At 41.7% G+C, this 12053-nt stretch overlaps 1 protein-coding gene and 1 long non-coding RNA gene across 4 annotated transcripts in view; both read right to left on the reverse strand.

Annotated features, from left to right (window-relative positions):
* The window catches only part of LOC140898671 (transmembrane protein 132C), a 298418-nt gene that overhangs the window by 241132 nt on the left and 45233 nt on the right, over nucleotides 1-12053 (reverse strand). The gene's annotated exons all lie outside the window — the stretch shown is intronic.
* LOC140898672 (uncharacterized) lies at nucleotides 2897-7165 on the reverse strand. Its single transcript, XR_012155056.2, has 3 exons — nucleotides 7044-7165; nucleotides 5832-5927; nucleotides 2897-5039 (listed from the first exon to the last, which is right to left on the reverse strand). It is a non-coding gene; the product is annotated as an uncharacterized LOC140898672 (long non-coding RNA).

The raw sequence follows: 12053 nt of genomic DNA on the forward strand, positions 1-12053 counted from the left end.
CGGCAGAAGCAGCAGCTCAGTCTATTAAACGTGGATCAGAAACCCAGATCCAAAGAGCCCCAAGCTTTAGGGAAGTTCAGATCCAGACTTTGTGGCTAAATCCCATTCCAGCTACTTGCAGATTTCCCCCTTTTGTGTCTCCCCAAGACATATGGGGTCTTTTCTCCTCCTGAAACTTCGCTGGAATCATCCCCTGGTTAGGCAATGCTTGAGCCTTAATGTGCCAGCAAAGCAGAAGATTGTTCTGGTGCTAAATTCCCTAGTTACCCAGATAACTGCTTTCTCAGTTCCTTTGCGAGTTGCTAGGAATCTGAAAGTTCACTGGTAATTGGAGTGGTTAAGATTTCAGTGTTATTGGAAATGAACCAAAGTCTCTGAAATGAAGTAGGAGGTGCAGTCCGTCCTCGGGTATTCAGTGCCTGTGCTGATAGTTCCCTCCCGTCATTAATCACGATTTTATGGAAGAGTATATGCTTTGAAATCTTTATTTCAGTGACCCCAAGAAACACCAATGACCTCTTGCCTCAGCAAGACCTGTTCAGAAGATACTGAAAAGGAAAATATCTTGGGGTTAGAAAGAGAGTCATCTTTGAACTCAAGGAGTTAGAATGAGGAGGAGAAAGAGAGCATATTGTATCATTAATTTGATTCACCTCTTCCTGGTCTATTGAATTGCATTACGTTCAGATAAGCAAAATGTTCTCCTCTGAGCTTTTTAACAGGCAAACAATGCACTTATCTCTTGGGGAGTTTGCTGTACAGTTTTCTTGATTATTCCTAATGTTTTGACACAAATTTTCTCCAGAAGACAAAAAAGCAAAAATTACATCCCATTAAGGGCAGAATAAGAACTGAATAAATATAACAATAGCAGGAGGCATTGTTATTACCTGCACATGATGATGAAATTACAGTTCTCATTTATCACTACAGAAGTATTACAAAATGCAGTGTTGCTAATCTATATTCAATATTACAAATCAAAACAATGTTAAAAGGATGCTAAGGTTGCAAAGTCAAGCACTCAAATGTTAGGAAATGTCAGAAGTAAGGTTGGCTGTAAAAACCTAATTCACAGTCTTTGTGCATATGCATTATGACCAGAGCTGGTTGGAAACTTTTCAGCAAAAGATGCTGTTTACATCTACACTGAAACATTTTGAAAAAAATGTGTTGAATTCATCAAACATTTCCACAAAATTGATTTTGAAACGTTTCGGAAAATTATGGAATTTTGTTTCAGATTTCCAAGCTTTGGTTTGGAATTTTATTTTAATTTATGGAGTTATTTTCCATTTTTGTATTATTTGTATTACTTTATTACTTGATGTTTGTAGTACTGACATGTCATAATGACAGTCTAATAGTGGCTATTTTCCCTTTTTTAATTTTTAAAATCATTAAGGACAGCTCCTACTTAGAATTGATTGAAACATCTCATCTTCTGTTCTAGACCCAAGGGTCTTGTTTGTCTTATGTAACAATTTGACATAAATTCATAACAAATTTAAGTATTTCACCTTTTTGTGTGCATGGTGAACTACTTACAAATAGATTGTAAAAGCCTAACATTTACTTGTTATTAGAAACTATTTGTGAATTTCTGTAGTGAATAATTCTTGGTCTACAAACGCCACATGAATTGGGAGTATTTGCAGTTCTTCATAGGTTTGACAGTCATAAGCCACATGGTATTCCTTCTGTTCCCTGACTGGATGATTCATATACCTAATATGAACTGCTAACATTACAGTTGAATATACCATTTGTACTTTGCACTATGTTGGTTAGTGAAGTCATCCAAACAGGAATCAGAAAAAAATACCCACGACATCTTTATGTAGTTAATCAACACAGCTGTGAACCCTAGACCTCAGATCCACTATGTACAGGAGTTGAATGGTTGTGATGTCACCTGTTTGCAAAGGAAGGTCATAACTTTCATGTTGATGCTGCTAGAGTGAAGGAGGACAATGAAACTGCTGCACCTGTACATGTGTGTTTAAACTGCAATAGCGGGGTTTCCCCACCCACCCACTATATAAGAGCATTCCCACTAGCAAAGCTTGATTATTTAAACATGAAAATCCAAGGACACTTGGATCCAGGGTTCCACTTCTAAACAGAAGACAGAGGGAACATTACCGCCTCACAAATGCGTGAAATATGTTGTAGGCCAAGTTCTGTCCTCAGTTATTACACCTAACATGGCTCCCATTGGACGTAACAGAATTTGGCCCAGAAATACAAACACATATGCAAAAGTGACCACAGACGGGATAAATGGAGACATCTTCAATAGTTTAAGATCTTTGCAATTTTTCACCATTAGGACATTGAACTGCAAGCAAGGATTCTGCCTATTTAACTTCTATGCCTCCTTTGGCAGGAAGCAGCCTAAGGGGATGCTGGGAACTGTAGTCTCTACATTCAAAAGTTATTGTGTTGCTTGACTTCTTCCCATGAGAGCCTAGAGCTCCCAATATCCCTCAAGTCTTTGTACTCGCTACTACCAAAAGGGCTAGCAATAAATTACACAATATCTGGCCAGACACACAGTCGGCTGAATTAATTTCTTCTCTTTGCAGTCCTTGACCATCAGAACACGTGGAAGAGTTACAAAAGGTGAGTGGGGAGGTTGTGTGAAAGAAACAAGATCCCGACTGTCTGGAAGTAGATTTAGTACCTAGGGTCAGTTACTGCACATATGGAAATGACTGGAGCAAATAATTTTTCACCTAGGTTTTTTTTTTTGGGTGTGCATTAACAAATGCTAGTTCTCCACCCTCCATCGTAACACCCAGTAACTGCTCATAATATTTTATTCTATTATGTTCAAGTCAGATAATTGCATACGTAAACAGTGCATTGTACATAAGTAAACAATATTGGGTATGTAAAAAAGAGAAGTTTGCATATTTTTTCCATTGTGCTCTTTAAATAAAAAGAAAACAAACAAACAACCCCCAACCTTTTAGTTTCTGCTGAAGTTGATTTCTCTTCTCGTTGTTCTGAAATAGATTCAGAAACATAAATAGCTCATGTCACCAGATATAATTTATATCGTGCATGCTATGCACATGTTTCCAGGGAAGATACAAGGATGGATACAGCTGCCCTATAAATCTCACACACAACATCTCTTTTGCCTCCTCCTTACCCATTTCTCATCCAGCAAAAGCTAGTAAATCCTGAATAGATAGTCGGACTGGCCCCAAACCCCGATGAATTCAACCAAGATCTGATGATCCTCTTTCCCAATCTATTTGTAGGACAGTTCTAAAAGCCTCTGGCCACCATGCAACAGTGCCCTTCATATTAGATTAAAACGCTGCTTAAACCCATTACTATGGCAACTCTTTCCCTGTAACAATTGCTTATGAAACCTAATAGCACCAATTCATTCTTGGATGCGGCGATCTTTGAAACTGCCTTCTACTGTGGAAAATTAGGAGTGGCATTTTAATATGTTTGTTCTATTAAATGCAATCTCATCCCTAGGGTAATTAGGTGTAGATGAACAGTGTTCGCATTTTATGAGCTATTTCCCTACCTCCAGGGGCTAAAAATGAGGCTAACATCACATGTAAAGTGAGATTTTTCAACCACTCAGTACCCACAAGTGGGGCTAGATTTTCAATGGGGCTCATCACCCGGCAGCTCCCAATGTGCTGAGCTCTGAAAATCTGGCCAGGTGTTAACATGCGTAAATGGGAGCTGAGCTTTTTTAAAAGTTTGGCCCCCGATGTTTATGCAAAATTGCGTCTGTGGATTCCATATTCTGCCCTCCCGTTGCAGGTGGAAGTCCAACTGAGTTAATGAGTTTTCTGCATGTGGCAAAAACAACTGATATGCAGCAAGGGGGATCAATATGAATAAGAGATCGAAAGCACCGACAGGAAAAATATATTTTATATATAATTGAAGTTCCAGCAGGATGGACAAACTGTACTCCAAAAAGTTCAAAATCCTTTTCCCCCCAAAATCAAGCCTGAACTAAACCTTTTTCTGTGGAGGTTTTAAATGATTTGATTTCTTGATATTTTGGAAAAAAAGAACGTATTTCTTGCTTCTGAGCTGGATCAGATGCACAAAGACACCCAGAGGGGGGGGAAAAAATCAAAAACTTTGTGCAATATTTGCTGCCCAATTGGAAGTAGGATGTACACAAACGGTTTCATCAAAGCCTATTCTTGTAAAAATCTCCTGACCAGTTGTGCAGACTGTAGAGACTCTGGATAATCCAAACATTTGAGGCTCGCTCCTTATTAAGGTTAGTGGGTATAACACAAAATGAACTGACTAGAGAAGAGATACCCAAGAGACTTTCTATACTACTGAGATGTTCAGGATTCTATCAGGTGGGGGGGTTTTAGAGAAATTAGGAAAACTAATTATCTCTCTCATTGATTTGGGGCAAGTGAGTTCATTTTAACCAGTGCCGGATACATGATGAAGCTTAGTCTCTTGCAGCTTGGTTGAAAAGTTGCTATATAGCATCAAGACTCTTGGTGACAGAACGTATCTACTCCGCTTGAAGGTCTAGATGTGGTTAAGAAGTCCCTTGACCCATTTCAGCTTGCAAGCATGAAGTACAGGGAAATGATCCTGATTTTTCCCAGGTTTTCACACCTCATCCCATAGAAACATTTTTTTAAAAAACAATGTTTTGTCATCAATGCCTCGTCCTATGAACGTTTTTCATTGTGACAGTAGAAAAATAAGTTTACTTCTCACAAAAGGCCAGATCCTCAGCTTGGGGTAAATCAGTCTAGCTCTGTTAAAGCCAATGGAATCATGGGGATGTCACTAGCTGGGGACCTGGTCCCGCATCTTTGGTATGTTCCCGATTGCAGCCAATCGGAGAGAACAGCACTGCTGCCTGAACACTGCAGCATTAGCACAGGTAACATCTACGGCATCTCATCCACTTGCTGTCACGTCCAGGGGAGTTTTTACACCCTTATCCGCAGATAAATGTACACGGCTATGTTCATTCGCCTACTATCAGCTCTGCCTTTAAGAATCTCTCCGGAAGCCTGAAAAGAAAGAGAGGAAGTCGTTGAATTCATCCTTAGAATTTTAGCTCTCTGCCTCTGCATGGTGCCTTTTTACTACTTGATTAGTATCTAAATTCTCGCTGATTCAAGGCAGTTGTCTTTGTTTGCACTATATTATACATGCAGAGGAGAAATGTGAATCAAAGAGCAGGAGCTTCAGCTGGTGTCCACCAGCTCAGCTTCACTGGCTTCTAGGGAGCTATGGCACTCTGCATCAGCTAAGCATTTGGCTCAAACTATTTTTCAAGCTGCTATATAAAAGTTTTAAAGTGTACTATAAAGAGTGATCTGTGATTTTTGGAGAATGAACAACATAATAAATAGCATCTTTTAAAGAGGTAAATATGCTCTCATCAGGTGAGGTTCTAGAATAAACTCTGCTGGATGTTTGGAATCCATTCCCTGGAGATCATGGACTATAAATTGGAAGAAGAGAAATAGTTTGCTCAATACATGAAGTAGCACTGAGCTCAGGAAAATAAATTAGAGAAAGCTACTGTTGTAGTTCTCTGGTTTATTTCTGTCTAAAAGTCCTTGAATAATGATCCCAAACACTCTGCTAGTGATTACTGTTTCCCTATGATTAATCAGCTGCAAAGTCGTCTTTCTTCTTCTTCTTCTTCTTGCTCATTTCCCGGAGAACAGAGAAAGAAGCCATGCAGTGGCTTAGCGCAATGAGGCATTTTTGGCTTCAGCTGCTCTGTGAGAGCCCCACACGGGTACTACACATCTCAGCCTCCAACCCCCACCCTAGTGGATCAAACTCCTTACTCTGTAAATTATTTCTACAGAAGACAAGTAGAAAGAATTTGTTCTTCTCTCTCAGTCCCTTCAGAGGCTGCCTTTTCAAAGCTCTTCTTTTGTGAGCTGGAAAATATGTGCGGCAAATACAAACAAAATTAAGACACAGCAGGGAATTTTATATAGAATCATAGAATATCAGGGTTGGAAGGGACCCCGGAAGGTCATCTAGTCCAACCCCCTGCTCAAAGCAGGACCAATTCCCAGTTAAATCATCCCAGCCAGGGCTTTGTCAAGCCTGACCTTAAAAACCTCTAAGGAAGGAGATTCTACCACCTCCCTAGGTAACGCATTCCAGTGTTTCACCACCCTCTTAGTGAAAAAGTTTTTCCTAATATCCAATCTAAACCTCCCCCACTGCAACTTGAGACCATTACTCCTCGTTCTGTCATCTGCTACCATTGAGAACAGTCTAGAGCCATCCTCTTTGGAACCCCCTTTCAGGTAGTTGAAAGCAGCTATCAAATCCCCCCTCATTCTTCTCTTCTGCAGGCTAAACAATCCCAGCTCCCTCAGCCTCTCCTCATAACTCATGTGTTCCAGTCCCCTAATCATTTTTGTTGCCCTTCGCTGGACTCTCTCCAATTTATCCACATCCTTCTCGAAGTGTGGGGCCCAAAACTGGACACAGTACTCCAGATGAGGCCTCACCAATGTCGAATAGAGGGGAACGATCACGTCCCTCGATCTGCTCGCTATGCCCCTACTTATACATCCCAAAATGCCATTGGCCTTCTTGGCAACAAGGGCACACTGCTGACTCATATCCAGCTTCTCGTCCACTGTCACCTCAGGTCCTTTTCCGCAGAACTGCTGCCTAGCCATTCGGTCCCTAGTCTGTAGCTGTGCATTGGGTTCTTCCGTCCTAAGTGCAGGACCCTGCACTTATCCTTATTAAACCTCATCAGATTCCTTTTGGCCCAATCTTCCAATTGGTCTAGGTCCTTCTGTATCCTATCCCTCCCCTCCAGCGTATCTACCACTCCTCCCAGTTTAGTATCATCCGCAAATTTGCTGAGAGTGCAATCCACACCATCCTCCAGATCATTTATGAAGATATTGAATAAAACCGGCCCCAGGACCGACCCTTGGGGCACTCCACTTGATACCGGCTGCCAACTAGACATGGAGCCATTGATCACTACCCGTTGAGCCCGACAATCTAGCCAGCTTTCTACCCACCTTATAGTGCATTCATCCAGCCCATACTTCTTTAACTTGCTGACAAGAATACTATGGGAGACCGTGTCAAAAGCTTTGCTAAAGTCAAGAAACAATACATCCACTGCTTTCCCTTCATCCACAGAACCAGTAATCTCATCATAAAAGGCGATTAGATTAGTCAGGCATGACCTTCCCTTGGTGAATCCATGCTGGCTGTTCCTGATCACTTTCCTCTCATGCAAGTGCTTCAGGACTGATTCTTTGAGGACCTGCTCCATGATTTTTCCAGGGACTGAGGTGAGGCTGACTGGCCTGTAGTTCCCAGGATCTTCCTTCTTCCCTTTTTTAAAGATTGGCACTACATTAGCCTTTTTCCAGTCATCCGGGACTTCCCCGGTTCGCCACGAGTTTTCAAAGATAATGGCCAGTGGCTCTGCAATCACAGCCGCCAATTCCTTCAGCACTCTCAGATGCAACTCGTCCGGCCCCATGGACTTGTGCACGTCCAGCTTTTCTAAATAGTCCCTAACCGCCTCTATCTCCACAGAAGGCTGGCCATCTCTTCTGCATTTTGTGATGCCCAGCGCAGCAGTCTGGGAGCTGACCTTGTTAGTGAAAACAGAGGCAAAAAAAGCATTGAGAACATATACATATACATCGGCTTTCCTAGACAAAATTCCAATTTCAGCTGCACAACTGCAACGGACATCAGGATCTAGCCCTCTGCCTCTTTTACAATCTAACTGTCTGGGGGTGAGCATTCCTCTGAGCAGTTGAGTGCCCTCAACTCCCACAGATCAGTAAGAGCTAAAGATGCTCACCACTCTGCAGGATTGATTCAATAGGGCCGGATTCTCCTTTCACTTACACCAGGGATGTCAGGAGCAATTTCACTGAAGACAACATACTCACACCAGTGTAAAACCAGCATTAGCAAGGTCAGAAGCAGACCCATTGTTCCCCCTACTCTTATTCTCGCTCTACAACTGTAGTTTTAATAAATATTTTAACTCTGTAACAATGGACCAGGGAGATGTATCAATTACACCAACTGAAGATCTGGCCCTGGATTTTTAAATACTATATTGTCAAGCTGGACTCTCAATCTAGGTTCTTATAGAAGTGAGTTAAGAGAAAATTTTCCCTGGGTGCGCAGTGGTGGTGGGTTCTTTTTCAATCTGTAGGAAATAGTTTTCCCCCATCAGCAAAAACATTCCCCAGAATTTCTGAAGCTTTATAGGGGAAATCTAAGGGCAAGTCTACACTGAAAACACTGCATCGGTGCAGCTGTACCACTATAGCACTTGAATGAAGATGCCCTATGCCAACTGAAGAGGGCTCTCCCATCAGGGGTCAACCCACCTCTCCAGCAGGAGAAGCTTTCCCAGTGACATAGCCCTTTCTACACGGGGGTTAGGCTGATATAACTATGTCGCTCAGTGGTGTGGATTTTTCACAACCCTGAGTGACATAGTTATACCAACATAGGTCTGGAGTGTAGACCAGACCTTAGTGAAATGGATGAAAAACTGCCCACTATAAGCAAAACTGACTAGTCTGTGTTGTCATGGTCCCAGATGAGTAAAAAACAAACATGAATTCACAGTGAAAAGTAGGAATTCTTAAATTCCCATCAATTTTATGAATCTGAAATGTTATTCGTCACACAGAATTTGCTTTTCAACCTGACTGTGTCCCTTTAACCTAGCAAAGCATTTAAGGATCTAGTTTGTGCAAGAAATGCTATGCACAGTAAGGGCCCAATCCTGCAATCACTTACTGCCAAGCCTGAGCTCCGAGTCTGGAAAGCATTCCTACTTAGGAAAGCTCTTAAGCACGTGGTTAAGTGCTTTCTTGAATCAAGGCCCTACTCCTTATTAGCATGAGAATTCCCACTGAGCACAGCAGGGCTTCTTCCAGCAGTGAGCACTGCTCTCAGTAGTTTGCAGGACCGAGCCCTAACGCTGTATTTGTGCTACCATTTCAGATGCGTCAGGACTCAACTGTTTCTCAGTACCAGAGAGACCAGCAGAGCATGGAAATCATGCAGGTTGTAGAAGCACTAAGTGTGATCAAAAAAGCATACCTCTGATGAAGAATCTTCAAAAAGCATTCATACTTAGTTATCCATGCCAGTATCTTCCCAGATGGTTATAATCCTGGAAAGCAAATACTGGAATGCAAAAAAATCCAAAGCTAAACCATAAGGGGACAAATACAGCATGTGAACTCAAGGAACATGGAATATAAGAGAACCCTGAAAAACACTGCTAGCTTTTTATTGAATCTCACCTACTGTTTGCGGTTCTTAACTGTAATGGTGAAAGTAACTGTGCTCCAGTCTGGGAATTAGTAGTAGGATAACATACAGAAATCCAGCCATTAATGCCCTGATGAGACAGAGCACAGATATTTTGCACATTTGCAAACCAGCTTTACTGGTTAGATTGTTAGCTGCTGTGTAATCAGTCCGTCTTTCTGATTCATTCCCAGCTAGGGCCAATGCAGTATGAACACAGGATTACTTCTATCCACAAGATGGGGAAATATAAATAAATAAATAAATGGAAGAATACTCCGTAAATGAAAATTAAAAGAAGAAGAAACAGGAGAATCAGCCTTTTAAGGAGTTTATGTACCCACAAAATAATAATGGAATGCACAGTACAGCAGCTTACTTGTGCATTAAAATAGGTACTAATGTTTAGAGTGTATTATTTCATGGCAAAAACACATTAAATCTGTAAGCTGTCAGTTTAAAATAGACACATTAGTTTTGTCTCAAACACAAAGAGGTAACAGCTGTAACAAATGAAGAGCTGGACCTTCCCTTTCAAACAAACAAAAATAGATGTATATTCCCAAATCTGCACTGAAAATTTATGACACTGAAGTCTTTTGTTTTGCTGTCAACAGGGTTTATAGACATCGGGTTTTACTTTATTTCAAAAGGTACAAACATAAATCCTGGGGAACTTCAGAGCCCACTGCTCTTCCTAATGTAACTTGACCACAGCACTCAGTGAGGTAAAACCAGCCAAAGCCCATGGGTCAAGTTTGTCCGTGGTCTTTTGAAGTCAATGGAGTTACACCACAGATGATTTTTAAATTTGGTCTGACATCATGTACAGATCAAACACAGTGGTCAAATTACACTAGATACATATGCTCCATTCATTGTAATAGATGAGCCCCTCATAATCTGTAATGTCGTTATTCTCACAACACCCCAGAAAGGTAGGGCAGTGTCCTCCTCTTTTTAAAGGTGAGGAGCTGAGGCACAGAGAGATTAAGCAATTTGCACACTGGCAATCTGTGGCAGAGAAGGGAATTAAACCTACATCTTCCGAGTCCAATCCAGCAGTCTAACCACCGGGTAATCCTCCCTCCCAAGGGAGGGACCGGTGTTGAAGTTACATCTTCTTGTGCGATTTTCATCACATCCTAAGCTCTGTTCTGCAGTAAAGCAAAATGCTCACAAATGTAATACTCACAGGGATTAGAGATGGAAAGGTCACGGGATTTAACTGTACATCCCTTACTCATGATGGTGGGCCCTTACTCATAAGAGTAGCCCTATTGCCTTCAGTAGGACTACCTGGAGCTCACCAATATGAATAAGTGTTGCTCAAGCTAGCCCTCCCTTTGGTCCTGATTTAGCTAAATACTTATGCATGAGGCTACTCATGGCCTTGAAGTTAGGCATATGGTTACAAGGCATTTATTAGGTCTTCTAACCCACACTCTGCTTAGGCAAGATTGCTCCCCAAATCTGAAACCAAAGTCTCAGGGCCTGATTCTTATCTTACCCCTGCTGGGGTAAATCAGGAGTCCTACTCTGGAGGAGAGCGGTGTTACACTAGTGCAACATAAGAATCCAATCTCAGCATTGAGCTCAGTTGAAACGAGAGTTAAGTGATGAGAGACCAGAAGTCTAATGTGATTTCAGTTCAAAGCCATACACTCAGCTCAGATTCGCTCAACCCTTAACAAGCCTAGCCTGAACTCTGAGGGGAGCGTGTCATGAAACCCGAAACCAAGCAAAACTTTGGTGCAATCTCAAGTTTTATTGCCAATGCAGCTCGAGAAGTTTAGTTACAAAAGGAATAGTATATTTTTAAAGGGGTAAGTAATATTTTCGGGCTCAAACTTTATCAGCACCCCTCTTTTGAGGATGGAACGCCAGCATGAAAGCTACCAGGCTGAAGATAAAACAAGAGAAGGGGTGGAGTAACCTTCAGAAAGAAAATAAATTGGATTACATTTTAAGGGCCAAAAGTTGTGATTTTCAGTCTAGTACATGAGAGGGGACTGTCCCATGGACTTTCAGTGGGACAGTCCCCTCTCATGTACTAGACTGAAAATGGACTTTCATGGACTTTCAGTGGGAGTTGGGCATTTCACGCCTTAAGACCCCTTTGAAAAAAATTCCACCACAACTTCTGAGCGGGCTCAGTTGCACTGACTCCAATACAATTACACCAGCAGAGAATTTGACCTTAAGGCTTTGTTCATTAGGAAACTTGTTTTGCTAAAAAATTAACAGATTCTCTTTCCTCCTTGAGCTGCCCCCCTCTCCCCCCCCCCATTTCTGCCCCACTGGAAACAAGAAAAAAGAAAACGTTGGCTCCCTTCACCCTTTTTCCCTCCCTTTTAAAAAAAAAAACACATCTTTCCTCCCTGCACCCAGCAATGGGAAACAGATTCAAAACAGCCTTAAAACACTACCTCAGCAACAAAGCATGCAATGCGTTCCATCTCATCTCCCTGCCCCAGCTGAGCTTACAGCAGTAGGTGGCTTTCAAACTCAACATCTGATCAAAATGAAAAACTGGGCATGCCTTTCACCCCATGACAAGCAGGCCACTATAACTCACACTAAGGGTTCTTCCACAGACAATCAACTACGGCAGTGTCTCAAAGCTCAACCTCGGCCATCGTAAAACAAACTCGCAGGGTTTTTAAGAGATGCCCGGGCTTTCTCTCTCTCTTGCTGTGTTTTAAAAGAAAAAAAAAAAAAAAAACACC

The sequence above is a fragment of the Lepidochelys kempii genome, chromosome 15 (assembly GCF_965140285.1).
Source record: "Lepidochelys kempii isolate rLepKem1 chromosome 15, rLepKem1.hap1, whole genome shotgun sequence".
In the NCBI taxonomy this organism is placed as follows: Eukaryota; Metazoa; Chordata; order Testudines; family Cheloniidae; genus Lepidochelys; species Lepidochelys kempii.